Source organism: Rattus norvegicus, chromosome 4 (assembly GCF_036323735.1).
Source record: "Rattus norvegicus strain BN/NHsdMcwi chromosome 4, GRCr8, whole genome shotgun sequence".
Lineage (NCBI taxonomy): Eukaryota > Metazoa > Chordata > Mammalia > Rodentia > Muridae > Rattus > Rattus norvegicus.
In genome coordinates, this window is record NC_086022.1 from 160,787,914 (window position 1) to 160,815,314 (window position 27,401).

General features: G+C 42.2%; 1 long non-coding RNA gene across 2 annotated transcripts in view; it reads right to left on the reverse strand.

The window, feature by feature from the left end:
* Positions 1 to 2,059: 2,059 nt before the first annotated feature.
* Positions 2,060 to 27,401, reverse strand: part of LOC102546745 (uncharacterized) — a 47,956-nt gene continuing 22,614 nt past the window's right edge. For both annotated transcript variants that reach the window (XR_005503895.2, XR_005503896.2), the window contains one exon: positions 2,060 to 3,094. This is a non-coding gene — a long non-coding RNA (uncharacterized LOC102546745). The remainder of the gene's footprint in view (positions 3,095 to 27,401) is intronic.

A 27,401-nucleotide genomic window follows, 5' to 3' on the forward strand; every position in this document is an offset into this window, starting at 1 on the left:
CCATGACTAAAAACAACTCGGGGAAGAAAAGGCTTAATGGCTTACATGTCCCAATCACAGTCTACATTGAACGATGAGAAGACAGGGACAAAAGGGGAAGCCATGAAGGAATGCTCCTTACAGGCTTGCTCCTATTGGAATTGCTCGGCCTGCTCTTTTATACAATCTAGGACCACCAGCCCAGGGACATAACTCATTCATTCATTCGTTCATTCATTCATTCATTCATTCATTATTCATTAATTAAGAAAATGACCTACAGGCTTGCCACAAATATTCTGATGGAGGCATTTTCTCAACTGATGCTTCTTTTCCCAGGTAATGCTAGCTTATGTGAAGCTGAGGATAAAAACTAACGAGGACACAAATGCACACAGATATGTACATGCACATGCACATGCATGCACACAATTAAAAATAAAACAAACCTTTCAAAACTGCTAAGAACTCTTCTCACCACTCAAAGTTTGAAAATTGTGTACTTTAGATAGTTCTGTGGTAACTTCATTGTGGACAGGTAACACAGACTGATGGTGACCTGTGTTCCTACAACTGCCCTATAACATTCCCACCTTCCTGGGGCCCCTCCTCCTAGCTTTGCCTTGAAATGTATGCCTTGTGATTTCTAAAGTCCAATAATCCAGTGCAGTATTGAAAGATGACTATGACTTAGGCTGGAACCAAATCAGAGAAACTCAAGATTGGTCTTTGGAATTATTTTTCTCTTAATATAATAGAATTAATTCTTCTTGCTTGGAAATGGGGATGAGCTGCCTCCTGGTGGGCTTTAACTATTTTTATTGATGGATGATATATTCGGAGATTGAGAGAATCTTAAAAGAAGAAGCACTGTAGACAGCTCTCTCCTGGTGTCATAGTCTGGAGTTTCTGTGAATGAGTGTGGAGCCCCTGACCTCGGAGGGCCCCATTGAAAACCATGGGCAACTTCCAGACTTTGAAGATAGTATTAGAAGGGCACCCTAATTCCACCTACTTTATTTCTTTGAAATAAAGAAAAGTCCAGCTTCATTCACTTATAAACATAGAGCATGTAGGTTGATCACCATTCCTAAGATGGGAGGGGTGGACCTAGGAAGACTTCCAAATATCAAGGTTGAGATAGACAAAAAAAATCTGTCTTGGAAGGAGTTAATATTCAGTGGGGCCACTCTAGGTACCAGGGGATAATGAATTGCAGAGATAGATAGGCAAAGAAAATAGCCCTGTTGGTTATCTCTTATCTTCTGTACCACAAGTACTAATGAATGGAGAGTTGTTCTGTTACAGTATATGTAATAAATGCAAAGGCAGGAAAATAAACATAATGCTTTTCAAGATTCATTCACATAAGATAAAGGAGGTATATTTAAGAGAATAAGTGTCTCTTCCTGAAATTCATTTTTTCCATATTGAGAGATGCCCATTAGTGTAATACACATGGCTTAGGTATGGAGAGAGAACTTGGAATGAAAAACTGAACCTGTGTGACTTGTCTCTTCCCTTCTTTGGGACATTAACTGTTCCAAAACACTCAGTCTAGTTCCTACACATCAGAGGTAGGGGATTTTCTTCCTGGAGAAGGGGTACACCCCCACTCAATTACTTTCTTGTAGTCACTTAACTGGTAGTTTGGTGTTAGGAAGTCTGTTATTGCCACAGTTATAATTTCTGTTCCTTAAGAACTAAATTGTATAATAAAGACATAAAGACATCTGACTCTCTCTCTCTCTCTCTCTCTCTCTCTCTCTCTCTCTCTCTCTCTCTGTGTGTGTGTGTGTGTGTGTGTGTATGTGTGTGTGTGTGTATGTGTGTGTGTGTGTATGTGTGTGTGTGTGTGTATGTGTGTGTGTGTGTGTATTTTCATCTTAGGATAGGAAAATGGGAATGTTACAAACCAATCCACTAATTTCCCAAAGAAGTTGGAAACTTACTTTGTTATTTGCTTTGCATCTTGCAGAGGATGGGGTAGCATCTTTGGTAGGACCAAGAAAGCCTGCCTTATAAGGATCTAAGGGAATCCAATCAATGTTTACGAAGATAATTTTTATTGTGGTATAAGATACTAACATGAAAAATGGAGAACAGTGACAAAGGGGATGACCAGATGAACAGAACTCGTGCTCCTGGTCTCCGCACTGACCCTGAGTTCTTGGTGATCTCTACAGCCCTGCGTCAGCTACTGAATTAGTGATGTGCTTAATGCCCTGAGCCTGAACCATTTCAAAGTTGATCGTCTCTATGGGTCTCGAGCACTCTTCTGTTTTCAGTTCTAGGGGATGTGGAACGCAGTTCCTGAGAGGGCATTTGGGGAGCATCTACAAGTGACATTTGGGACTGTGAAGATGGCCATAAGCACTCCTAACAAATTGACCTTTTAGGAAATAAGAAATGGAATGCTGCTGGAGTATTTACTCAAGTTCCTAAGAGATCCCAAACATACCGGCTCTGATAATCTCAATCAAAACAAATGCTTCCGTGTCTTAAACAGATCCTTGTATGCAGAACCTTTCCCTTTACTAAGAAGGAAACATGGTTCGAGTGGCAAAGTTGTGTTGAAATTAATGGTGCTCAAAAGGATAAGCAATTCTATTTAGAAGTTCTTTCTGAAACACATCTTCTCTCCCAAAATTTCCTAACCTTTAAAATATGTGTGTGTGTGTGTGTGTGTGTGTGTGTGTGTGTGTGTGTGTGTGTGTGTGTGTTCATCTTAGGATAGGAAAAGAAAGTAATATTTTCTCCCCTGCCACTGCTTTGAAAATTAATGCATCGCTATTTATTAAGTAATGGCTGAAAGACGTTGTGTAAAATATCAGACAGCATCTCCTTTACTCTGTTCCAGTGTTCATCTGCCACTAATAAAAGCCTGAGCCTCAGGCACAGTCTTTTGTATTCTTGTCTTTGGAGAGAATCGCCCACACGCTTGCTTTACCCTGGTGATCAAATGTCATTAATAATTCCTCCTTTGTGCTATCGCAGACACGGGGCCAAGGCTGAGCTGCCGTAGGTGTTGGCAGTCTCCGTACCGCTGTCTTGCTCTATCGCCTGTTATTTACAGTGTGGAACTGAGTGCCCAGGAAAGATTCTTCCATGAGTTCTGAGAAGGAAAGGAGAGACTCTGTTAGCTGACGTGAACCCATGGCTTTAAGAGACCTGCTTGGCACCTGCCATTCTGAGAGCTCCACCAGAGGTAGCCATAGATGAAGAGGAAGGAAGAGGCAGAAAGCCAGGGGGGTGAGCGCTAAGGTAAACGTTTTTCTAACTCACCTGCTCTGGTTTATGGAGGACTCGTTTGGTAAGTCTGAGCTTCCCCTGGCCCCTGTGGGCTCTGCGTGACTCTCACACATGTTTTTCACTCAGTAGAGACTCACTGAAGGAAAGGATGGTCAGAACTTTTCTCTATGAAACCACAGGTTGGAGGCGAGGAAGATGGTTTCCAGTCCTGAGTTCTAAACACTGGAGCCCACGTGGTAGAAGGAGAGAATGGACTTTTACAGGCTGCCCTCTTATTTCCACATGCGTGCATGCCCTCCAATCTACCAAAATAAATAAATAATAAAAAGGAAAGAGTGCCTCCTGCCTAGAATTTAGAATCATCACGACCGTGGTACCATCATGCTCCTACATCTACTTTTGCTATTAGCAAGTGTCTGCTCTTAGGACAAGACTTCAAACAGTGTGTGGGAGTCTAGGGAAAAGGCTCAGCTATTTAGAGCATGTACTACTACTACTACCACTGCTACTGCTACTGCTACTGCTGCTGCTGCTGCTGCTGCTGCTACTATTGTTACTACTACTACTACTACTACTACTACTACTACTATTACTACTACTACTACACTACTACACTACTACTACTACTACCACCACCACCACTACTACTGCTACTACTGCTGCTGCTGCTGCTGCTGCTGCTACTACTACTACTACTACTACTACTAGTACTACTACTACTACTTCTGCAGAGCACCCAGGTGAAGCATCTATAGCAGGAGACACACCACTTCTTGTAACTCCATCTCTAACTTCTCTGGCCTCTAAAGGCACCAAAATATATACACATCCCCTGACTCTTGTTTACGCTAGTTAAAACTAATAAAAATAAATATTTAAACAATTTTCTGAGTGTGCTGAGACAACCCCAAGAGGTAAGCACCAGGGCCAAAGAAGCGACTCGCAATCCTGAACTGCAGCAAACCCTGACCTAAGCTGCCTGCTAATGGCTGGTGAGTCGCTAGGCTTCAGCAGAAAGATGGCAAGTAGACATCCATGTCGACTTACAAACATCACAGAGAATCACAGGATGTGTGTACTTCCAGAAGGCCACTCTGTACAACCTCTTCATTTTATAGAGAGGAACTGTTTAACTGTAATATCATATTTATTGTTACCAAAGGCAAAGCTCTCATGACGTGGGGGGATTCCCAGGATCCCAGTCTATTCCTATTTATTTATTTATTTACTCATTTTATTTATTTCTTTTAATCTTTTTTTTTTACAGTCTAATCATTATTCCCCTCCCGTACTGCCCTCTGACAGTCCTTCATCCCATTCTTCCATTCCTCCTCTCCTATCCCCACACTGCCACACCCCACATCCCCACCAGGCCTCCGCATTCCATGGTTCCTCAAGTCTCTCAAGAGTTAGGTGCATCTTCTCTCACTGAGGCCAGACCAGGCAGTCCTCTGCTGTATATGTGTCAGGGGCCTTGGACCAGCTAGCGGATGATGCCTGGTTGGTGGCTCAGAGTTTGAGCGATCTTGGGGGGTCCAGGTTTGAGATTGCTGGTCTTCCTATGGGGTGACCCTCCTCAACTTCTTCCAGCCTTTCCCTAATTTAACCTCAGGGGGTCCCTGACTTCAGGCCATTGGGTGGGTGTAAGTTTGTTCCTTTTTAATTGTGTCCTCCCATATTACCATAAGCTACATTCTCTCTAACTGGGTCATCATTCCACAATAATGAAAGAATCAACGCCATCTTGTGTAGTCCCCCAAACCTAGCCTACAATGTTTCTTTCATACTTACAATCTGTAGGGAGGTAGTCAAATGTCTCCTTGCCTGCACTAGGCCCTCAGTTATTGTCCTCTCACACAGTAGGCACTTAATGTAATCTCACATACTTGAATATCATCAGTCATCTTTTTTTTTGTGAAAAGAAGTCAGAAAACGCAAGCTGTGGAAAACGCACACCATTTGAAAGATTTGCCTTCAATGGAAAATCTAGTTAAACTGCTGAATCAAGAGATGTGGCGAAGAAGCTATATGTTGGTAACTGTAACATGATTAACTTTTAGCTTGGAGTTTGTGCTGTTGCACGGTATTTTCAATTTCAGTCATTTCATGTGTGGTTTGTTTTGAGCTCATCCCCAGTTTTACTGTGTTTGGGGCCAATTTGAGAGGAGAAAACAAAATCAGCTCAGGATCAACCAGTTTAGCAATGGTGTGAAGTCATCTCGGCACTCACCCACCATCGCACAAACACCGAGACAGTGTTACAGCACTGAATACGAGCCTGCTTTCCAGCGGGGCACTCAGGCACAAGGAAGTTAGTGAAGGCTGTACGGAATGGTGGCTCGGTGACGGGGAAGCATAGGAGGGCACAGTGATGATGAGCATTAGCCCAGGTCAGGATCGGAGGCCAGTGCCACTTTTACCAGCTTTAGACCTGTGACCTTAGAAAACTCTTGAACAGCATGAAAGCCCAACTTTACATCTTGTTGGTTTTTTTTTCTGAAAATACAGCCCTAGCAAAAGGCAAACAGTTGATCCATGGATGGTATGGCGGCCTTGTTTTGATGGCCAGAGATCACGATCAAACACTTTCTTAGTCGTTTACATACCCTGTTCCACCGTGTTCTTGTTCATTTTAAGTCTCTAGTTTACAGCAAAACCAATACATTTGAACTCTTGTCTCTGCCACTCACGAACTGTAAGACTGAACAATTTTTTAACTTCTCTTGGACTTTAGTTTCCAAATCTGAAAAATAGAAATGCTACTAAAGCCTACTCCATTCTGTTGCAAAGAGATCCGGTTACCCAGTGGGCTAGTGAGTTTGGACCATTCACTGGACACAACCCAACGTCATTTTGGAAGAGCATCTTAATGAAGAATTATCTAGATAAGGATGCCTGTGGACATATCTGTAGGGTATTATCTCAACTCCTGATTGAATCAGAAAGTTCACCCTGAATGGTAGGCGTTACCATCTCATGGACTCGTCTCTGGAATGTAGAAGACTAAAGAAAGCTCGCCATGCAGGCAGCAAGCAGGCAGCATAGGTGTGTTTATTTCTTTCTGCTCCAGACTGTGAATGAGATGTCTAACTGCTTTTGAGTTCCTGCTTTGACCTGGCCACAATAATGGACTGAGGCCCAGGACTCTAAACCCTTTCTTCTACTGCTTCTAGTCAGGATGTACTATCAGAGCAACAAAAATACAGCTAGAACGGGGGGGGGGTTGGGGGGATATGATTGATTTAGAATACATTTCCTTAATTTTACCTAGTACCCATTTTCTGACTTTGAGACAACACCTTCCTATGGCTGTGTTTCTGTTAATCTCAGTTTCATTCTGTTGGCCATCATGTATGAAGATCCACGCATAAGCCATGACAAAAGTGAGCTTTCACATGAAGCACCCAAGGAGGCAGACATATATGACAGACTACATGGGAACACTTAAGCTAAAGCAAAGCCACCCAGGGGGAAATATTTAAGTTCTATTTTCAGAGATTTTCCAGGGCAAGGTCCCAAGTACAAGTAGACGGAATGTATTGGTTATTTTTTATTGTGTAGATACTGAGAGCTTGTGAGGTACTCAATGCACACTTAGTAGTGTGACACATAGACAGACTCCCCTGCTTACATGCCAGTCAATTTCTTTAAAAGATGTATTTACTAAAGAATACATTTCCAATGGCAGACCCCACCGAAAGCACTATGTTAAAGAGGAAATGAATACTGCACAGCTGACTTAACCACACCTCTACACCCATTCAGTAATCTCTTTTCTTTGTACGTGTGTGTGTGTTCACATGTGTGTTCATATGTGCATGTATGTGTGTGTACATGAATGCACATACCAGAGGTCAACCTCAGGTGTCATTCCTAAAGACTACATCCACCTTGGGTTTTGAGGCAGGGTCTCTCACAGAGCTGGAACTCACTGACTAAAGTAAACTGGATAGCCAACAAGCCCCATGGATCCAGCTATGCCCTGTCTGTCTTAGCCTTCCCAACGCTGGGACTCTAACTACATACCAAGTCTGGCATTTTCCCCCATATAGATTCTGAGGACTGTCTAGTTTCAGGTCCTCATGCCAACATGGCAAGCACTTCACTGAATTATCTAATCAGTGAAATAGGACATTATTTTAAATTCCACCACGAGTCCTCTCCAATTTTTATCCAAAGTAAACTAGTCACCAAGACATTGCTGACTAAGGTCTTCTCACCAAAGATGAGTTTAGATACAAGGTGTCAGGTTTTTGACGGTAGACACTGGCCACTCTTAGAAGATTCTTCAAGTTAAAGACTCTAGCCAAGACAATCCTTGTCGGTGACATGATGCATAGCTCTTGGAAATAGTTCTGGCCTCTGCAGCATTATAGAGACTTGACGTGCTTCCTCTCCTCGACCTGGTCAATACCCCTACATTCATTCCCAATTAGCTTCCCAGTGTCCAGCCTGTACTCAGAGAGGGGCAAGACCCAAGTCTGAGGCTGCTTTCTTGCATTCAGATGTCACCATTGTCCCAGTGTGACCACTGGCTCCCCAGTATCTCAGTGACAGTGTGAGACTATCACTCTGGCCTTTTGTGGATTTGGTGAGAATTTCTGTTTTTTCCCAGTTACTCTGGAAACCTCTTCCCACAAATAAATATTTAGATAAGAATGAGGAACAAGCATCCTTAAAGATTGTGTGTATCTTATTGAATGTTGAAACTATTTAGTTATAAGAAAGTTTAGCTTCTCTGGAAGTGGCCAACCCTTCTCAGGAGTGTCCCTTCCCTGGCCAAGCAGGCGCCTTCCTTATCCACACTGGTATATAGAGCCTCCTCTCCCCCATCCTCTCTTCCCTTTCCTTTCCCCTTTGCTCCCTCAGCAGTCTTTTCTTCATCTTTGTGCCTCTTTCATCTTCTCCTCCATTTTCCCAATTCGTCTTCTCTATCTTTGAGGCAAAATTGACAATGAGATCTGTAGCTGTTTGATCCTCTGTGGTCCTTGAGACATTGAATGACAGAAGACTGTCCCTTGGCCACCTGTCACAGGTTAGGCCTGTGGCCAAGACCCACTTCCGGTGCTTGCTGGAGATGCTGAGAAGTCCTCCTGGCACGTGGACAGATGGTGGGTGATGGAGTCCGGATGCCGAGACTTAGGGTGGGTCAAAACAATGATCACTCAAGTGTAAACTGTGCTAATTGCCTGGGACAAAGGGAGAGCCAGGTCCCAGCGGAGTGTGTGTGAGGGTGGAGAATCGGAAGCAAGGATGGTTGACATTGCTCACAGATTAATGTCCAAGTCCCAGCCTCAGGTCTAGTTGTCTTTGTTTTACTTTTCCTTTTATTGATGCAGATGGGTACAGAGGTGGGTCTCTACCTTTTATCCCGGGGTATAGAAATTAATCTTGATGCCTTATAGAACTCTTCTCAACATCTCAAAGATGTTGAACAAACAACATCTTTGTTCAGGGAAATGTCCTTGAGTATTACAGACAGGAAGACAAGCACATAGATGACAGATGCTTAATACACACATACACATCTATATACATATACATTTTATTATAAAATAAATGAGAGAAATAGAAAATATGACGTGTATAACTTAATGAAGCAGTACAAGGGAAAGTTTTGCAAGTACTTAGACCAAGCCCTCCCTGGCGAACCAGGCTCCTGTTTGCCTTTTGCTTTCTGTGACCCAGGTGTGAATAGGTCTTATGGCTGTTAGTGATTGGACCCATCTGCTCTGAATTATCGATTAACTGTGGTGTAAGTGTTGTTTATGAAGGTTTGCTATCTAGTTACTTTAACTCCATTCAGTGTATGAAGTTGGGAGGGGCCAGAAATTGTGCTGCTGCCACTTCCAGCCTTCTAAATTTCAACAATTGATTTTTTTCTTATAAGTGATCAATGAGTGTGTCTCTGTGTGTGTGTGTGTGTGTGTGTGTGTGTGTGTGTGTGTGTGTGTAGGGTATGTAATCCATATTATTTAATGACGTATTAAGGCCTTGACTGTCTTAATTTTTTGGTTGGAATAGCATTTGTATCTTTTTGAGGGGGGGTCTTCCAGTTTAACACAAGGATGCAATCAGTGGTGGTCAGGTCAGAGAAACTAGCGTCTCCATGTCCTCAACCATCTCTGAATGCTGGAAAGCTTAAAGTGTTCTCTAGTTGCTTTGAATATAGCAGTGCTGTCATATGGTGCTCTACCACACGGAACCACGTCCCTGTGTCCAACTGCACTTGATTCCCATGAGCTACTCTCTAGCCCACTTCTTGTCCCCTAGTGGCCTCTGTTCTACTCCTAAAGTCTACAAAGTGGCTTGAAGAGCCTTGACAGTGGCACAGTCCTCTATTCAACACCCAAAGCTCTTTCTTCATGCTCATCTCCCCCAGGTCCTTTCTAGAATCCTCCCTGGCCCAGCTTCAACTTTCACCACAGTAAGTCATTTTATGAGTTCTCTAGACACATATTAATTTTTACCTGTTCTCAGATTTTATAAATGGAACCATATATCTTCTACTGATAAATTATTACTGCTTGTTTTTTAATGCCACAAATCAATATCAAATTTTATCAGCTACGTTTCCCGCTTATATGAGGCAGTTATATAATTTTTTTATCCTCTTTTCTTTTAGTGCCTTGAATTATACTGATTGATTTCCCAGTCCTTAACCTGGTTTGTATTCCTGGAATAATTCCCACTTGGTCACAAGATATGATTTTTTTCTATATTCATCTTTGATTTGCAAACGCATTTCTATGAAATTTCATTTGATTTTTAAGGATATGATGTCAGTACCACATCTATTGAAATATATTCCCCAGAATATCATGTCAATACAATTTTGTTCTGAGAATGACTCAGAAAGGAATAATTCCTGCTCTATATTTTGGGCTTATGTGAGGTCGGTGCCACACATTCTAAGCATGTTTTAGTAGGTTCATCATCTTAGCTCAAATCTTATTTGGTCAAAAGATTTTTACATTACTGATTCAATTTATTTAAAAAAAGATATGATTACTCAGATGTAAATTTCTTCTCACAAGTTATGTTTTGTAACTTTTGTTGTTTGTCTTCTGGAGCTGAGGATTGAACCCAGGGCCTTATGCTTACTAAGCAAGCGCTCTACTACTGAGCTAAATCCCCAACCCCTGTAACTTTTACTTTACAAATATTTTTCCGCTTTATTTGTGACTTACATTTCCATAAAATTACATGTAAAAAGATTCACATTTGTCCCTTAAGTGTGCATATGGTAAGAATTGATCAGAGTTTGTTTGGGACATTTGTAACTCATCTTTCTTTTCTATGATTGCAATAGATTTAGCAATAAAGAAATTTGGGGCAGGTACTTTCTTTGAGGAAAATTTTAACTGAAATTCAATTTCTTCAGTATATTTAAAAATTGTTCTTATGTGTTTCTTCCTGCATTAACTTTGATAGTTTCTTCCTTACATGAATTTGATCAGTTCATTCAGACGGTTTAATGTATTAAAACACCGTTTTTCACTGTGTTCCCTTGTGTGTTTAATGTTGGTAGTTCCACACTGATGCTTCTTCCTTAATTATCTTTATTGGCAAACAATACCATATACTTTTATTTATCTTTTGATTGTCTATGTCATGCTCTATCAGTTTTATCAATGTTTACAAATGTTTAGCTCTAGACTTATTTATTTTCTCTGCTGTCTTGTTATTTTCTTTCCAGTGCTCCTTTTATCTAATGTTTTACTGTTTTCTTCTTACTTGTCAATTTAACTAGTTAATAAAGTCATTGATTATTTATTTATTTATTAATTTATTCATTTATATTATGATTCAAGGGATTGAGCAGAAGGTCTCAAGCGTGGTAGGCAAGTTCTCTCCCACTGGCCAGCATCCTGATTTTCTCTTTTCCTTTTCACTTTCTGTGTAAGCAGCATGAGCTCATTGATCTGGCTCCCTTTCGTTGTATGACCGCTGTGTAGTTACAGACACCCTCATTGCAATGAGGAAGGTGGAGGCATAGAGGGTGACTGTTTCACCGGAATGATTGTTTCCCTGAATTCACTCTATCAAGTGCTTATTTTGGAATCTCTAACAGCCCATTCAGGTGCCTTTCCTCTAGCTGAAGCCTCTTCCAGAAAGCTCTTCACATGTGCCTTAATTTTGCATTTTTCTTTTTCTTTAATGTTCTCCCCATTTGAGCATTTCTACATATTCATTGGACACACTAAGCCTTTAATTATAGGAGAAGGTAAAAAATAATGTTAAGTCTATCATAGTTTCACTCCCCTCATGAAAAAAAAATCCAACCTTATGACTTTAAATTCCATATTTATAGGCTGATTGGCATGCCAGTCTTTTTCATAATTGCAGACAGTGAGTTTATCATAGTGCTTTGAACAAAGTATGCATTGAGGAATAAACTGTGATAGACCCTGTTCCATGATAACAATATAGTAGACTCTTGACCGAGTCTCGTGTCTAGGCCAGTACATGGTTAGTAAACTGTGAGCTGGAGCTCTTCCCAGCTCTGCAGCAGAAGTGCAGTGCAGAGAAGCCAGCAACTGACACGCAGAGACTCAGGCAGATCAAGTGCTAGACGCTGCTGCTCGGCCGACCTGACTACAGTCAACTAAAATCCTTCCATCAAGGAAAGTCTCCAGAGAGCTCTGCTCTCCAGGAAAAGCTCCCAAATGCAAGCTATGGCTCCAGTCTATAAGGTGGCTAAGGATTCAGAGAGAGAACCAAGACAACATATTGATGGGCAGGCCTGATGGGTGGTGATGGTTTGAATCCTGAATAAAGCTTCTTAGAACTGTTGTGCCTTCAACAATTTCTCTCATGTTCCTTGTTTTTAGTTTTCTCTGCTTGGAGACTAGGGGTAATGGCAACAACCTCACAGATCTTCAGGGAACTCAAGAAATAATGAATGAGGATGTTTCTGGTTCTGTAAAGAGCCTTTAACCTCTTGTTGATCTGCAACTCTGGCAGGTGGTCTTCGCTTTGGTCTACTCACCATCGCTGTCGATGCTCTTCATGGCGACCACGTTATAGGAGCATTTATAACATTTGAGCAGAAGGGGTGATTACTTGACGGCTGCAGTAGCTGGCATTGTTGACAGGCAGTGCCGTCCACCATTTACTTTGTGGAACTTGAGAAACAACTTTAGATCAAAGAAGTGGCTTTGGGGATGTTTTTGTGCTTGGAAGCAATTAAACTGATGTTGGTCAGCCTGTGGTCACCGAGGAGTTCCCCGATTCACGCACACACATGCAGAGGGTACACAGCCTTTCTCCAGCCTCCTTAACTCTGCTGATGGCCTGGCATCCCTTTCTGAGAAGGGAGTGGCCCAGCAGCATACTCTCCGAAACACCCCCAACCCTCACACCCCCCCCCACCAAGCATCTCAGTGGAAAGCCACATGATGTGCCAGCAGGATAGCAAGCAACTGAAAGTCACACTGGCCTGCATTTGCATAGCTTGTTATGGTTGATGGACTGGATCGAACGCATGAACGGAGAACAAAGCAAAGCCGTTCTTTATAAGGGCCATTCCTGAAGCTCACTCATCTGCCAGACCCTGGCTTTCAACTCTGCTATTGAGGAGGCTTTGCAACACATGTTACCAGCTATATCTGCACAGAGGCAAAAAGCTGACATAATAACTTCATCAGACACTTTGACCAGACCACTGAGCTAGCTGCTTCTCATGTCTTCGCTGGATCGTCTCTGAGATGGAGTGTTCCACCTCCCTTTCCACTCTCAACCTCCATAAACAGCAGCAGAGAAGAAAGACTCATTACTATTTTTATTATGAACTCACCTCTTAGCAAGAAAAGAGGACACATGTTATATGTAGAAAAATAAAGCTTGAAACAGATAAGCATGCAGCTGTACACACTCGGGCTGCCTTTTGATGGAGGCTAAGACAATGCTTAGAACCCTATCTCTACTCTTGAATTCCTTGTTGCGTTCTTACTTCTGTAGTGCTTTGAATCTGTTTCTGCATCGAATATTGATCAGTCATTACTACCACTGTAATTTTGAGTACACAATCATTACTACTAGTAGTTGTAGTCTCACCATCTTTTCTTCTCAGTAAGAACACAGATGCATGCAGAGAACTATGTTTATGACACCCAAATGTTCAATGATTTTCCCTTGACCTGGAAGGAGGACATTCTACGAACGTTCACAGCTTTCAAGGAATTCTCAGACATCTTTGGAAGTTCCTTGCTTTACATTTCGAAGGCATTTCTTTCTTGCAATTTAACTGGCAATTGCCTTTCTACTTTACATATTGCTTGTCACTTACTGAACGAGCCCTGATTCTGCAGTGTCCCAGGTTAAAATTAGCGCCCAGTGGTCTTACTGCATTTTTCTAACTGTCTGTCTGGTTCTTACCACCTTGTATGTAGGTCACACCATTTCCCTTCAGCAAACACTCACAATACAACCTTGACACACTTCTCTACTTCCGTAATGCACTATGAGTGGAACTGGTTTATTTCCTTTAGGGTATCATGAAAACGTGTATATTTAAGGTAAAAAGATAAAACAAAATGACCTTCTTCTATAATTATTTGTTTGCTTGATATGCAACTTTAAAATAGTTTTCAGTGGGTCTCCATACTTCTGTGGTTTTCAGATTTGTGTTGTGGATGACTTTTGTAACATGCATGGTCTTTAGAATTTAGCATTCAGCCACTGTTTAAAAACACCTTCAGTGACTTTAAATATTGTATGATAGTTTCTAAACTCTTATTCCCAGCCTCCCAAAGCATATCACTCATTATCTAGCACAACTTTGTTTTGAAAAGGTAGGCATTTCGTGTCTCTGGAGAACACACTTGACTAAAAGATCCACTTTCCTTTCATCAATGGCACCAAGTACTACACTTTCCATCAAAGAATCAGCAAATTGAGAAATGATGAATAAATGACACTCAGCGTGGTGGTGCACACCTATAATCCTAGAAATCAGGAGGCTGGAAGCAGGCACATTGGGAGTTAGAGGTCAGTGGTCAGTTTGTACTACATATTGAAATCTTACTCAGATGAAAGCAAGAAGAGAGTAGAGAGGTGTCGAAAACTTACAGATAGATTTGCACGGGAGTTTGCTGGTGAAAGAAGAATGCAAAGCATGATGGGAAGACAATTCTTGTTCCCAGTGAGTAAGCTGTTGACATTACTTTACATCCTTGACCCCAAAATTTAGATGGTACCTTGAACACCATCTGTCCCCACTCTGTTTTGTAGACGAGAAAGTGGCTCAGGGACAGAAAACAGCTTCTGCAGGGTCACATTTACAGGGAATTTCTAGGACTCTGGTCCAGATTTGCTGAGATCTAGGTGTCAGTTTAAGCATGGAGGCACTCATTCCCTGAGTTCCTGGCTCCTTTTCTAGGCATTTCTCTCAGTCAGAGTCCTGGTGCTTTGCTATTATGCCTGCCCTCAGTGGCAGCCCACGACCAATGACTGGTGGATAAAAGGCCACAAAGGCTGTCCCCTGCTTTTACATATTTATCTCTGAAATCTCACTGAAATCCAAGAGCCCCCTGCAAGGGGACTGTTACTTCCACTGCCCATATTTTGCAGTTCAATTTCTGCTCAATGGGTGTCCCTTTTACCCCATTAGACCTCCTACCCATAAGTCTCAGAACTTGGTTCATGAAGAGCCTTGACAAGGTGATAATTAAGCAGGCTGTCCCTCATAAATGACGGATGGGCAGGTATGCCATACTGTGGCTCTATTTAGCAAAGTATAAGGGGCACCTCTTCTTCCCTTTCCTCTCCACATTTCCTTCTTTCCTCCAATAGGGGGTTTTCTGACTAGTTAGCCTATTCCTACATTTGTGATCTCTTTTTGAAATCTTCCTCAGAAAGCATTTGTTTGTTTTTGTGTTTTAATATTTCCATTTAGTGTGTGTGTGTGTGTGTGTGTGTGTGTGTGTGTGTGCATGTGTTTACATGTAGAGGTCAAAGGGGGACTTGTAGGAGTCAGCTCTCCCCACTATGTGGGTCCTGGAGACTGAATAGTTGTTAGTTGGGTGGCAAGTGTCTTTACCTACGGAGGTGGCTCACCTAGTGTTTGTACTGGTATCATTCAGAATTGCTTTTACCTCAATGGAGTGGGTTTGTCAACGTTGGTGTATGTAATACTGCTACCTACTCCATGTAATGCAAAGAGTCCCACCTGCCTTCCAGGGCCAGACTCTCTCCTTTTAGTTGATTTCCTCTTTGCATTAATGTGTCGATCCCACAGAACCAGAAAGTAAAAATGAAATGTGTTGTTCTTCATCTTAATATAGGTCGCTTCTGCTAAGCCTTTGGTAGTTGCCCATGACCACAGTCTCTTCCCCGGCGTGAGAAAAAACACAAACACAAACATTTATAGACTTGGTGCCTGGGCAAGAATCCAGGAAGCTACAGAATCATAGGTGAACTCTCTCTATTGGGCACTAAATTACTTCACTCATTTTCCAGGCATTTCTGTAGATAGCCACCTTTGTCCAGAAGACTCTGGGGCTTCACCCTCAGATTGTGTAAATCTGTGACTCCATTTCTCTCTAGCAAGCCTTCATATGCCTTTCTCACCACCCGAGCAGAGAGAAATAATTAGCTGTGGAGATTGCCATCCTGTGCACACATGGACATGACTTCTTACTCTAAGTGCAAACTCTCAAGCTGATGGAAGCAGAACTGGTTAACTGCCCAACACACCACCCCAAGGCTTGCAGGAACCCACTGGCCCCCAACTCTTCCCCTCGAAGCTGCTTTCATCTTAAAACTCTCCTCCACATTTTCTTTTCTCTCTTCCTTTCACCCACTTCTTCTCCATAACTCTGTCTTCCTAACAAGTGTGTTCCTTGGAGGACAGGGACCAAAGGAGTTACCTTAGTATCTTGTCTGCACTGTGCCTACTCACTGCCTCATATTTGCTGCACATTGAATACATGCTCAGAGAAAGGACTTAATGGGCAGAGGTATTCTCCTCTGACTTCTCTGGAGTACTACTCAGCTATCAAACACAATGACTTCATGAAATTCATAGGCAAATGGAATGAACTAGGAAATATCATCCTGAGTGAGGTTACTCAATCACAGAAAAAACACACGTGGCATGAACTCATTGATAATTGATATTAGCCAAAAAGCTCAAATTACCCAAGATGCAATCCACAGACCACAGGAAGCTCAAGAAGAGGGATGACCAAAATGCGGATGTTCCCACTCCTTCTTAAAAGGGGGAAATATCCATAGGAGGGGATATGGAAGCAAAGTTTAGAGCAGCGACTCAAGGAATGGACATATAGAGCCTGACCCACATGTGGCCCATATATATACAGCCACCAAAACTAGATAAGATTGATGATGCTAGAAAATGCATGTTGAAAGGGACTGGATATAGATCTTTCCTGAGAGATGCATCCAGAGCATGTCCAATACAGAGGTCAATGCTAGCAGCAAACCACCAAACTGAGAATAGGACCCCCTTGGGGGAAATTAGAGGAAGTATTGAAAGAGTTGAAGGAGCTTGCAACCCCGTAAAAAAAAAACAATGCCAACCAACCAGAGCTTCCACGGACTAATCCACTACCGAAAGACTACACATGGACTGACCCAGGGCTCCAATTGCATATGTAGCAAAGAATAGCCTTATTGGGGCACCAGTGGAAGGGAAAGCCCTTGGTCTTCCCAAGGTTGGACCCCCAGTGAAGGGGAATATGGAGGGCAATAAGGGGGATGTATAGGGGGAATACCCGTATGGGGGGGAGGGGAGGGAATGGGGGCTTATGGACAGGAAACTGGGAAGGGGAATAACCTTTGAAATGTAAGTAAAGAAATATATCTAATTAAAAAAAAGAACAGTGGGAAAAAGGGGAGTACTTAGTGAATATTTAGAAGGCAAAAATTAGATTCTTGTTTCCGGGAAAATATTTCTCATCAGTGAACACCATGAACATTCAAAGTCATTCATCGAATGGTTTACTGTTCTACTATTTACAGTAGCCTAGATGGGACAAGCCTAGTTGCCCATCAACAAATGAATGAATAAAAAAATTGTCTCATAGAAACACACACACGCACACACACACACACACACACACACACACACACACACACACACACACACATGCACACATGCACGCACTTTAAATTAAATCATTTTTTAAAAAAATGGCATGTTAAACTGCTAAACTTCAGTTCCAAGGCTTCCAAGTATAATCACCAAGTATAAACCTCAGTGTTTGCAGCAAAAAATGTGGGCGCTGTCTAATGCTACATCAAACATTCTTGCACATAACACTTCATGACCCGCTAGGTCCTCAGATGCTTTAATTAAAAACATTGGAACCCACCCCACACAGTCTACAAGTAGCCCCAGAAGCCTCTTTTCTGATCTCCAACCAGATGTGTGGTAATCTCCTATACAAAGGTAATGGTCTCACTGGTAATCCTTTCAGAGGCTGAACTAAAACCTGTTATTCATAATAGTACACAGGCTTTGATTGTCACTTCTCACCTGAAATGTGTAACCCAGCAATCATTTTTTAGAGTTTGCTGCGGAGTGATAGGATGAACAGCTGTCTGCATTTTCTCTGCCACGTTTCTAGTTCCCATTAACTTCTACCCCTCAGACTCATTTGCAAAGCTCTTGAGCAAAGTGTTCATTGCCTGTCTATTAGTTCGGGATTCCAATTAGTACTATGTTGTGTAGTGGTTTCCTCTGAGATTAAAACCTTCCATCTTGGAGTTTCCTTATTAAGACAGAGAAAGTGGGATGCTCTAAGTGAAAGTAAAACATTCCGTCCTTCAGGAAGTGCCTTAAGCTTAGAAAGTAAACAATTCAATAGCTTCAGGAAGGACCTAAAATTAACAGGATTCACTAGACCTTTCCCTCCCTAAACATAGAAATATGTTCTCAGACAAGATAATATTTGTGGCAGAAGTAGAAAGCAGCCAAGCTTCTTGAAAGAGGCTCAGACCTACTGCGCTACCCACAAAGTTGGACTTAAATGGTATCTTGCTTTGGTCTGTTGTTGGTTCTCTATCTGGTTCAAGCAGAAGTTTGCATCCCTAGGAATGCTCCCACACAACATAACTGTGACACCAAATCAATTTTACTGCTGTGTGTCAATAGTCCTTACATTGTGAAACAAGAGTGTCTCATCTGGAATTACAGAAAGAAAGATCTCACAGCAGCCACACAAGTACGACTGCAAGCAACAGCGTTGGATATAAGAAATAGGGAAGATGAATCATCACGGCTTGTTATGAAAACATTCGGGAGATTATAGCAAAGCATAGGGGTTCATATCAATATTGCAATTTGCATTGGATTTCATATATTGGATGTGGCCTTTTATGACGATGTATTGAACAAATAAGGAGTTGGTGGGATTTTCTTATAATAACTGCCCTCTGGATTAGCTTGGCTGGGTTGGTGTAACCAAACATCACATATTAGGGGCATAGAAACAGATTTATTTTCTCATGGCTATCAAGGCTAGAAGCACAAAGGTAAGTGCTGGGAGGGTTCATTTCTCTGAGGCCTCTCTGCTCGGCCTGCAGAAGGCTACCTCTCTGTCTGCTCACATGACTTTTCCGTTGTGTGACTGTTGAAGTCTCTTGCTATTCTTCACCTTGTTTTACTCAGGACTTTCCTATGAGCACATTCAACCTCGGTGACCTACTTACAGTCTGTTTCATGCTAGAGGTTAGTGTTTCCATCTGGAAATGAAGGGGACACAATTTGGTCCGCAGTACTCTCGAAGCCTGGTATTGTGCGTGAAAACCATGGAAATGAGAGGGCTAAACTGAAAACCCATAGAGTCGCTGCCACATCTCTAATTCCAGAAATAGGTCCCAGAAAGTATTCGACTCCGCTGTCAATCAAGAAGTTGTTTGTGCCCAACCTTAATGTAGGATTTTTATTTTTCTCTTGTTTGGGACCAGGTTGAATTTTCAGATAAGTTCTCTGGTCTGACTTCCAAGCCTGTATCAACTTTCCCTCTGGCTCAAATAGTCTTCTTTCTACTGCTTCCAAGATAGACCTTGCTTTAACCTGGTTAATCCAAACCAAATGGGATTAGGAAGCACCATGACTTTTTTTTTCCTTGTCTCAATTCAAACAAAGCCTAAAGCGGTGGAATGGCTTACCATGGCAAAATGACTCTCTGGCAGAAACAGTCCTTGCAAAGTATGCTAAATCTTGGCTGTTTTTTAATTATTCAAGCAAATCCAAACCCAGGCAATCTCCCCATCAAAATAAAACTGCTCGGCAGCAAAATCACTCACTGTAAATCATGTTAGATCTTTAACTTTTTCTAACTATTCTGAAGTGGAAACCAATTTATTCCCCCAATTTAAATGTTTTTATTCTATCTCTTATAATGTTTATTAATTTTTAATAACTTCATATAAGACATTTTTATCATATCTATCCCTCTCCCAACACCTCCCATATCCTCCCTGACTTCTCTATCTATCCACCCAACTTTATGTTTCTCCACCACCTCTTATAGACACAAGTCCAGAAGTCCAGTCTGTGTTGGCTGACTACTCTTGGGCATGGAGTCTATCCTGGAGTCTGGTTTGTGTATGAGGTATTACATATTAAAGAAAGCAGACTTTATCCCTCTCAGAAACAATCAAATGCAAATAGTCCTCAGCTAGGAGTTGGAATTCGATACCACCTTACCTTTGTGTTGGAATTCTGTCCGTCTTGAGCTTATGCAAGCTTTGCATAATACTTTCACAATCACTGTAAATTTACCTATCCATCTGTGTGCTGCTGTGTCTAGAAAATTTCCCTTGAAATTTTCCATCACCTCTGGCTCCTACAGTCTTTCCATCCCTTCTTCTGCATTACTCTCCAAGCCTTGAAGGGAGAGTGTGGCACAGACATCCCATATAGGGCAGAGCAAAGTTTCCTTTTCTCTGCAGGTTTACCAATTGTGGGCTCTGCGTTAATTTCCATAAGAAAGCTTCTCTGATGAGGATTGGGTGATGTACTAATCTCTGGTGACAAATAAGTCACTAGGAGTAGTTTTAATGCTGTGTCCATTTACCAGTACAATAATAGCAGGTGTTTCACTCCAGCCCATGACCAATCTAGCCACTGGTTCTTGGTCTCATTGACAGGAATGTATGGGATCTATCTCTTAGAGAAGGCCTTAAGTCCAACCAAAATGGGGTTGGTTACTTCCATAACATTTACGGCACTATGTCACCAGAGGTCAATTCTTGTCCGGAAGGTCTTTGTTGTAGCTCACACCTGGATGAGACCGATGATTGTTTTCCTCCTCTAGTAGTGTATATGTAGTAACTGCCAGCACTTTGAAAGCTAGACAGTAGAAATGAAGGATCCATTTGAATGCTAGCTAGATTTCTCCATGTTCATTACTCAGATACCTGAGGTCTTCCGCAATCGGGTCTGTGGTAGTTTAAAGAAGAATGGCCCCCATAAGCCCCTATATTTGAATGCTTAGTCATTAGGGAGTGGCTCTATTTAGAGGGATTAGAAGGTGTGGCCCTGTTGAAGGAGGCGTGGCCTTATTGAAGAAGGTGTGTCACTGGGGCTGGGTTTTGAGGGTTTAGAAACCCAAGCTAGGTCTCCAGGTTCTCTTCCTCATATCTAGCTGATCTGCCCAAGTCTATCAGGAAGTGCTGCATTGGCTTGGAGAACAGCCTAGAAAGGAGAGGATTCACTGGGCCAAATCCAGCCTTTCTGAAATAGTCAATTTGGCATATCTCACTGAAAGTAAAGGGCTCATAAGGAAGGCTTCTGAGATGGTCCTATATGACTTAGCCCATTACAGGAGTTGTTTTATGAGTGGTCCTGACAATGAAGCAGCAAAAGATGGATTGAAAAATCCTGTTTTCACGAGGCTCCTCTAAAGGGAGAGAATGATTATAAAAGAAATAAAATATCACATAATAAATTAAATAATGGAAGGTTCTATGGACATTGTTCAGCAGGATAGGATAGGAAATGAGGGCAATCAGGACAGGAATCTCTGCAAGATAAGAAGTGAAGTCTGTGTCCCTCTTGGGGACACAGAAACCTTTCATTGTGCTTGACTGTTAAAAATTGCACATGTACCTAGGATCTTAACCTAGAGCTAAACTGTTGGACTTTGCTCATGGAACAGTTGACCAACTACTGTACGTGCTGTACCAAATTTGTTATACAGTCTTCCTCTACTCCCTCTAAGTATGATGCTTTCCATTTTCCAGAATTTGGTATTATCTCACTACTTGATTTATTTTACTGTTTTTACAACCAAATTTATTGGTGTAAATCATGTCTCCAATTTATTACCTGAGATCACACTCTCTGGACAGAGTTGGAAGTACCTGCATGTTTGTATTGTCTCGTCAACTTGCACTTTCTATAAATGACTTATCTATTTTCTTAGCATGTTTTTGTTTGGTTGTTTTTCTTCTAGGATATCTGATTCTTTTCTTGAAGATTTTCACAGCTTCTCGCACACTGTAAGCTGTAATCAGCCAGGTGTTTTATGATGTATTCCTCTATTGGGCAACTGTTAAGTTTGCGTTGATTCCCCAGTTCTTCTTTCTTTTATAGCATGCTTAAAACGCTTTGCTTGATACGAGAATATATTGTGAATCTCCATTTCTCTGTAAACCCATTCTATAGCTTCAAGATTCACAGCTAGGCATTTAATTGATTTGGAATTTGTTGCTATAAGAAGTGTAAAGTTCTGTTTTAAATTTAATCTTCTTAAAGGTTTTTAATTTTATTGTCACAAGCAATTACCCATCCTCTTATTTTTGATCCATGACAAACTGGGTTAGATTTTTCCATGACAAACTGGGTTCCCACATTATGCTTATGGATATCCTGTATATACTGTAAAATATAGATTAATAGATCATTCCTGAATCCTTTATTCTGCTTACTTTGTGTGTCTGTTCCTGCAGTATTATTATGCTGGCTTTAATTAATTTTCATTTGCAATGTATTTTAATGTCTTAAAGCAATAAAGAGTATTTTTTTGCTCATCTTTTTCAAAATACATAATCTATTTGATGGTTTTACTCTAACTTTTAGTGTTACATTAGTATATTCACCTAGGATTTACCCTGAAATTACCATCTTTTTTTGTATTATTTGAGGATTAGTTAGAATTATGTTTCTCTTTATTCACAAATGTCTTTTAATTCTCTGCTTAGTTTTTTGATGTCCTATTAAATGTATTGTTGTTTCTCTTCAGAGTATTGTTTCTCTCCATATATGTCACGTGTAGTTTTATCAACTTATAGTTACATCTGAGCTGTTAAGTTCTGATCTTAAATAGTATTTTCATTCTTATATTCTGTATGAGTCTACTTTAAGTGCTAATGACTGATAAAGCCATTTTCTAGTTTTTTTTGGGGGGGGGTGTATAAATCGTAAGCTGGCCTCAGACTCAAGCTCCTCCTGCTTCAGCTTCCTTAGTACTGTGATTATAGGAGTTAACATAATCTGCATGTATCCCCATACTCAGAAGATTGTGTGTGTGTGTGTGTGTGTGTGTGCGCGTGCGCGTGTGTTTACCCACTTGCACATGCATATGGAGGACAGGAGTCATTTAGGGTGTCTTCCTTAATCACTTTTATACCTTACTTTTTGATACAGTGGCTCTCTGTCAGCCTGGAGCTCACTGATTGGCCAGCCAATACCAAGAATCCTCCTGTATTGACCTCCATGATACAGGAATTACAGGCACTTGCTGTCATGATGCAATGTTTTCTTCTTTGTGGTTGTGTGGATTTGAACTTGGGTCCTAATGCTCATACAGCACACACATAACCCACCTATTTCCCAAAGCAACACTCAAAGGTTCTTACTTCACGTTTTTCACATCTCTTATTTATCTGATTCCAGAGGCTGAAAGTGACTAAAGCTGGCGGATTTCTGAAGGCTCCCCAGGCCTGAGCTGACATCTGTGCCCGTTTTGCCCACTGTTCCTCTACAAGGCAATTATCTTCACTTTCCCACGCCCACATTCTCCGTTATGAAATTCTTCATTCTGACCCCAGTGCAATGGAAAGCGCACCCGAGACATCTTGGCAACACCATGAAATGCTTTCGAGGCATCATACCTGGGCACCATGAGCACCAGTCTTGTAGACATAGACACACAGCGTAGTGGGTGATCCCTCCACTCAACTCTGCCTTGCCTGGACCACGCTCTCCCTGCTATACCCAGTTCTGACTGCATCGCTTCTCTCTGCCTTCACAGGGATCTGCTGGGGTGCCCCTGGCATTTCCATATGTGACTGACTATTGAGTAGCTTCACTTTGCACTTTGTGTTACTTATATGCTGACATTTCACCTTCTACCTGCCTCATACCACTCTTCCAGCCTGACCCATAGTGTCCTGTCACTCATAGAAAGCCACTGCAATATCCTGTGATGAACACTCCTGTGGCTCTCCAGGAGAAGCCTGCACTCCTCAAATGACCCACAAATCCCAGTCTCCTCCATTGTCCTACTGTCTCCAGTCTGTAGTCCTTCTAAGTCATGTTTTCTCATGTCTGGGTATCTTTTGTGTCTTGCTGTTCTCTTTCTATTGAATGCAACATTCTCCAACTTTCTTTATCCTTTAAGCCTCCATTTATCCTTTTAAATGTCAGCTCTTCTTGGCTTTTCCTCCCTAACTTGGGAAGTTACTAATTCTTTCTTTTGTATTTCAATAGTCGAGTGTTTACATTTGCATTATTGTCTTACCACGCTTTTGGCTAGCACTGTCTTTCCAGTCTGTTCAGATTAATGTATTTTCCCCATACAGTAGGAAATATTAAACACCCTAGCAAGGGTTTTCTAACCCGCATTTTGTAACTGCTTTCCTGGATATAACACACAACGCACACAGCCTTTCTATTTACAATAAGCCGTATGCAGCACAGTAGCTAGGCAGGTGCTTATACTTCGTGCTGTTAGAATCTACTTCCCTAATGATAACCCCGAATTATTACTTCCTATGTTTCATCTCGGCCGCTCCTAGCTCCAACTGGGCAGTCCTCAGAGCCATGTTTTCCTCACTCTTAACCCACCTTCTCCTCCATGTTCTTTCTTTATTCCATGGTGGCTCCTTTCTCCTCCTTCCCTCCTCGTGGTCTTCTCTCTCCCCCAAACTGGTGAAAACTCAACCCCACCTATTTCTCTTCTGCCCAGCTATTGGCTGTTGGCATCTTTATTTACCAATCACAATTACCTGGGGTCAGGGACACTCAGCATCTTACAGGTGGACTCTCTGATCTTTGGAGTAACCCATCCTGGGGGCCCCAAATTAGCACTAGAATACAAGCAGCATTGGGCCACCCCACCACATCCCTTTAATTGTTTTCTTTTCGGGGGCTGGGAAGACGGATCATGGGCAGGGATCTAAGTTGTGTTAAAAAGAGTTTGTATAACACGAACCCTATTTAAAAGGATGGACTTGGTGGTTCTATGTAAGACAGTTCATAATGAAAGCCTTTAATAGAGTACCCAGAGGTGATTACCATGCCTTACACAAGGGTGACATTAGTCCTAGTGGGTGCAAGATCCCAGAGCAGAGCAGTCCAAGATGAGTTTGGGTAGGAGTAGTGAGAGAGAAGAGACATTTAAATTGGCTCAGAAACTTCTAGTGTAGGTGTCAGGAGAATGACAGGTTATGAACAGGGGAGTATGGAGGAAGTGCCCTTGAAGGAGAGCCATGTTGAGTTCACAATTATCAAGGACCTACGACTTCTAAGTCTCACTGGTATGCACCCATGGGAGCCTAGCCAGTGCTGGAATGCAGAATGAGCAAAGAGGAGATGGCAGTTTAAGATGAGAGGCAGGGGTGTTATTCTACTAGAGAAGACACAGGAGGAACCTTCCCTGAGAAGCTGCTCTGTGGGACACAAAGCAAACAAGGAGAGAGAGGAAAAAGGGTCAGAGAATTGGCATGAAGCAATTTAATCATCCCGGAGCTAAACTTCAAAGAGTAAAATGTCAAGAATATTCAAGTTGAAGTTTGTAAGATGGGGCAAGAAGCTTCTGATTTGGTCAGGAGAGGGCCTTGGTGACCTTCAAGAGAGCCATTTCTGAACAGGTTGAGGGGGCAGGGACACTGCCGGATGTGAGGAGAAGGTGGGCGGGAGGAAGCGGAGGGGGCAGGTGCTGTCCATTCCATGGAAAATTTGGCCTCGTGGGAAGGGTAGGCAGGCTGAGAGGCGAAGAAGTTATGCTATGTGTTAGAGAGGCAACTGCCCTGCCTCTTCTTCGGCACCCAAAGGGCAGACCATCCAAACCAAGTGACACCCTGTTCTCAACTCTGTCCTGTTTCCCCTGTTCTCTGATACCCCCAGGTCCATTACCTTGACTCAAAGACTGCTAACTCTCTGGCCCCTTTCTCTTCACTCTGTTACAGCTCCTTTGTACTGAGAACAAAACATCTCAAAACATTTTCTGCATCTTTCATGGTCAAAGATGCAAACATGCACAAATTTCCCCATGCACAGCTCTCTTTCGGTTTCTGTCAGGTAGCTCACTCTCCTACACTGCCTCTGTGACTTGTCCATTCTTGCCTTCCCTCCCAGCCTTCTTCACTCCAGGAAACCATTGTGCTCCTACCTCAGGGGCTGACTGAATCACACCCCACAGCCACTCTCAGCTCCACTTTCTAGAAATTCTCTCAGGTCCTTTACTTTCTATGCTGAAAGCTGGTTTGGAATGAGTTTCTTTGACAATACATAGTTCTTTGTTTCTTCTATGTAATAAACAACATCTTTTGAAATTAGGCCGTGGGCAGGAATCGTGGAGAAATCTGCATCCTTCAGCCAGAGACTGAAACTGGTATTCTTCTTTCTTCTATGTGCAACTGGAACTTATCCCAAAATTCTATAATGTTCTCTCTCTCTCTCTCTCTCTCTCTCTCTCTCTCTCTCTCTCTCTCTCTCTCCATATATATGTGTAAAATACATGAATTTTTTATACATATACCTTATACACATAGAGAGAAAGAAGAAAGAGAGAGCAAGAAGGAGGAAAAGAAGAAGGAGGAGGAGGAGGAGGAGAACAAGAACAAGAACAAGAACAAGAAGAACAAGAAGAAGAACAAGAAGAGGGAAGAAGGAAGAAGGAGAAGTGTTCTATCCCCCTGTAAGTTCTGTGAGAGTGCCCTTATGTGTTATCTACTTATATCCTCTCAAGCCTATGGCAGACCTGTGTCTAAAGACTTAAACTGGGATTATGAAGAAAACGAACCTCCAATACAGGAGTGGGCTGAGAGGGTTGAGGACATGGGATGACTGTGAAGAGAAGTTTTCCATTGCTCAGAGTGGCTCGACAGAAGGTGGTGGGACCTCCCTCTGTTCTGGAGTCAGATAGGTGATCTGTTGGTAGCATCCTCCAGCAGGGTTGGAGCCGGGGGGGGGGGGGACTGTCAGTGTCACAGGGTAGCACTTGGTGCTATTTAATCCAGCATTTAGCAAAAGAACCTTGTGTTGCTCTTTAATTGTTTCACCTACAGCTATCTTTTCATTCCAACAAGATTGACAGTAACCAATGGTGACTGCATGCCCTACTGTGTGCCAGAAGATCTCACATAGCTGTAGGAAAACCCACAAAAGCCCTGTGTGGTTGATTTCATTCCTGGCATTAGGCTTTCAAATGAGAAATTGAGTCTTTGAGTAAAGTACTCATAACTAATGTTAGGACAAAGTCAGAAGCAGAACCATGCCATTCCTGCTTGTTACAGAGGTTCTTTGAAAGCAGAGCTGGACTGCCTCCCACCCATATTAGTGTCAGTCCCACCCCCATCCTGTGGGGCTCAGGACCCTGTAGGACCCAGTATTCCATACGACATAAACAGTAGGATCCAACCTATGGCTCACTATGCACACTTTAAATTGAATGGCAGGCAAATGTACCTACTTGCTGCTGGGTGCGGAGGAAGGAAAACACCATTCTCTTGTTCTGCCAGTGCTCAGTGCCAAGCTAAGCCCCTGCAGGTGCCCAGGCAGAGCTATAAATACTCGCTTCATTGTTCTTCTTGTCGCTGCCAAACAACACCAGCTCCTTCCCTGGGGAGCTGATAAATAAATGAGAGATGCCACCCAAACAAAGGCAGGCTTTGTCCAGGGCCATGCCCAGGTGACTCCAGTTATTCTGTGGCCTTTATGGTAAAAGGAGACCTTGATCATATCTGGC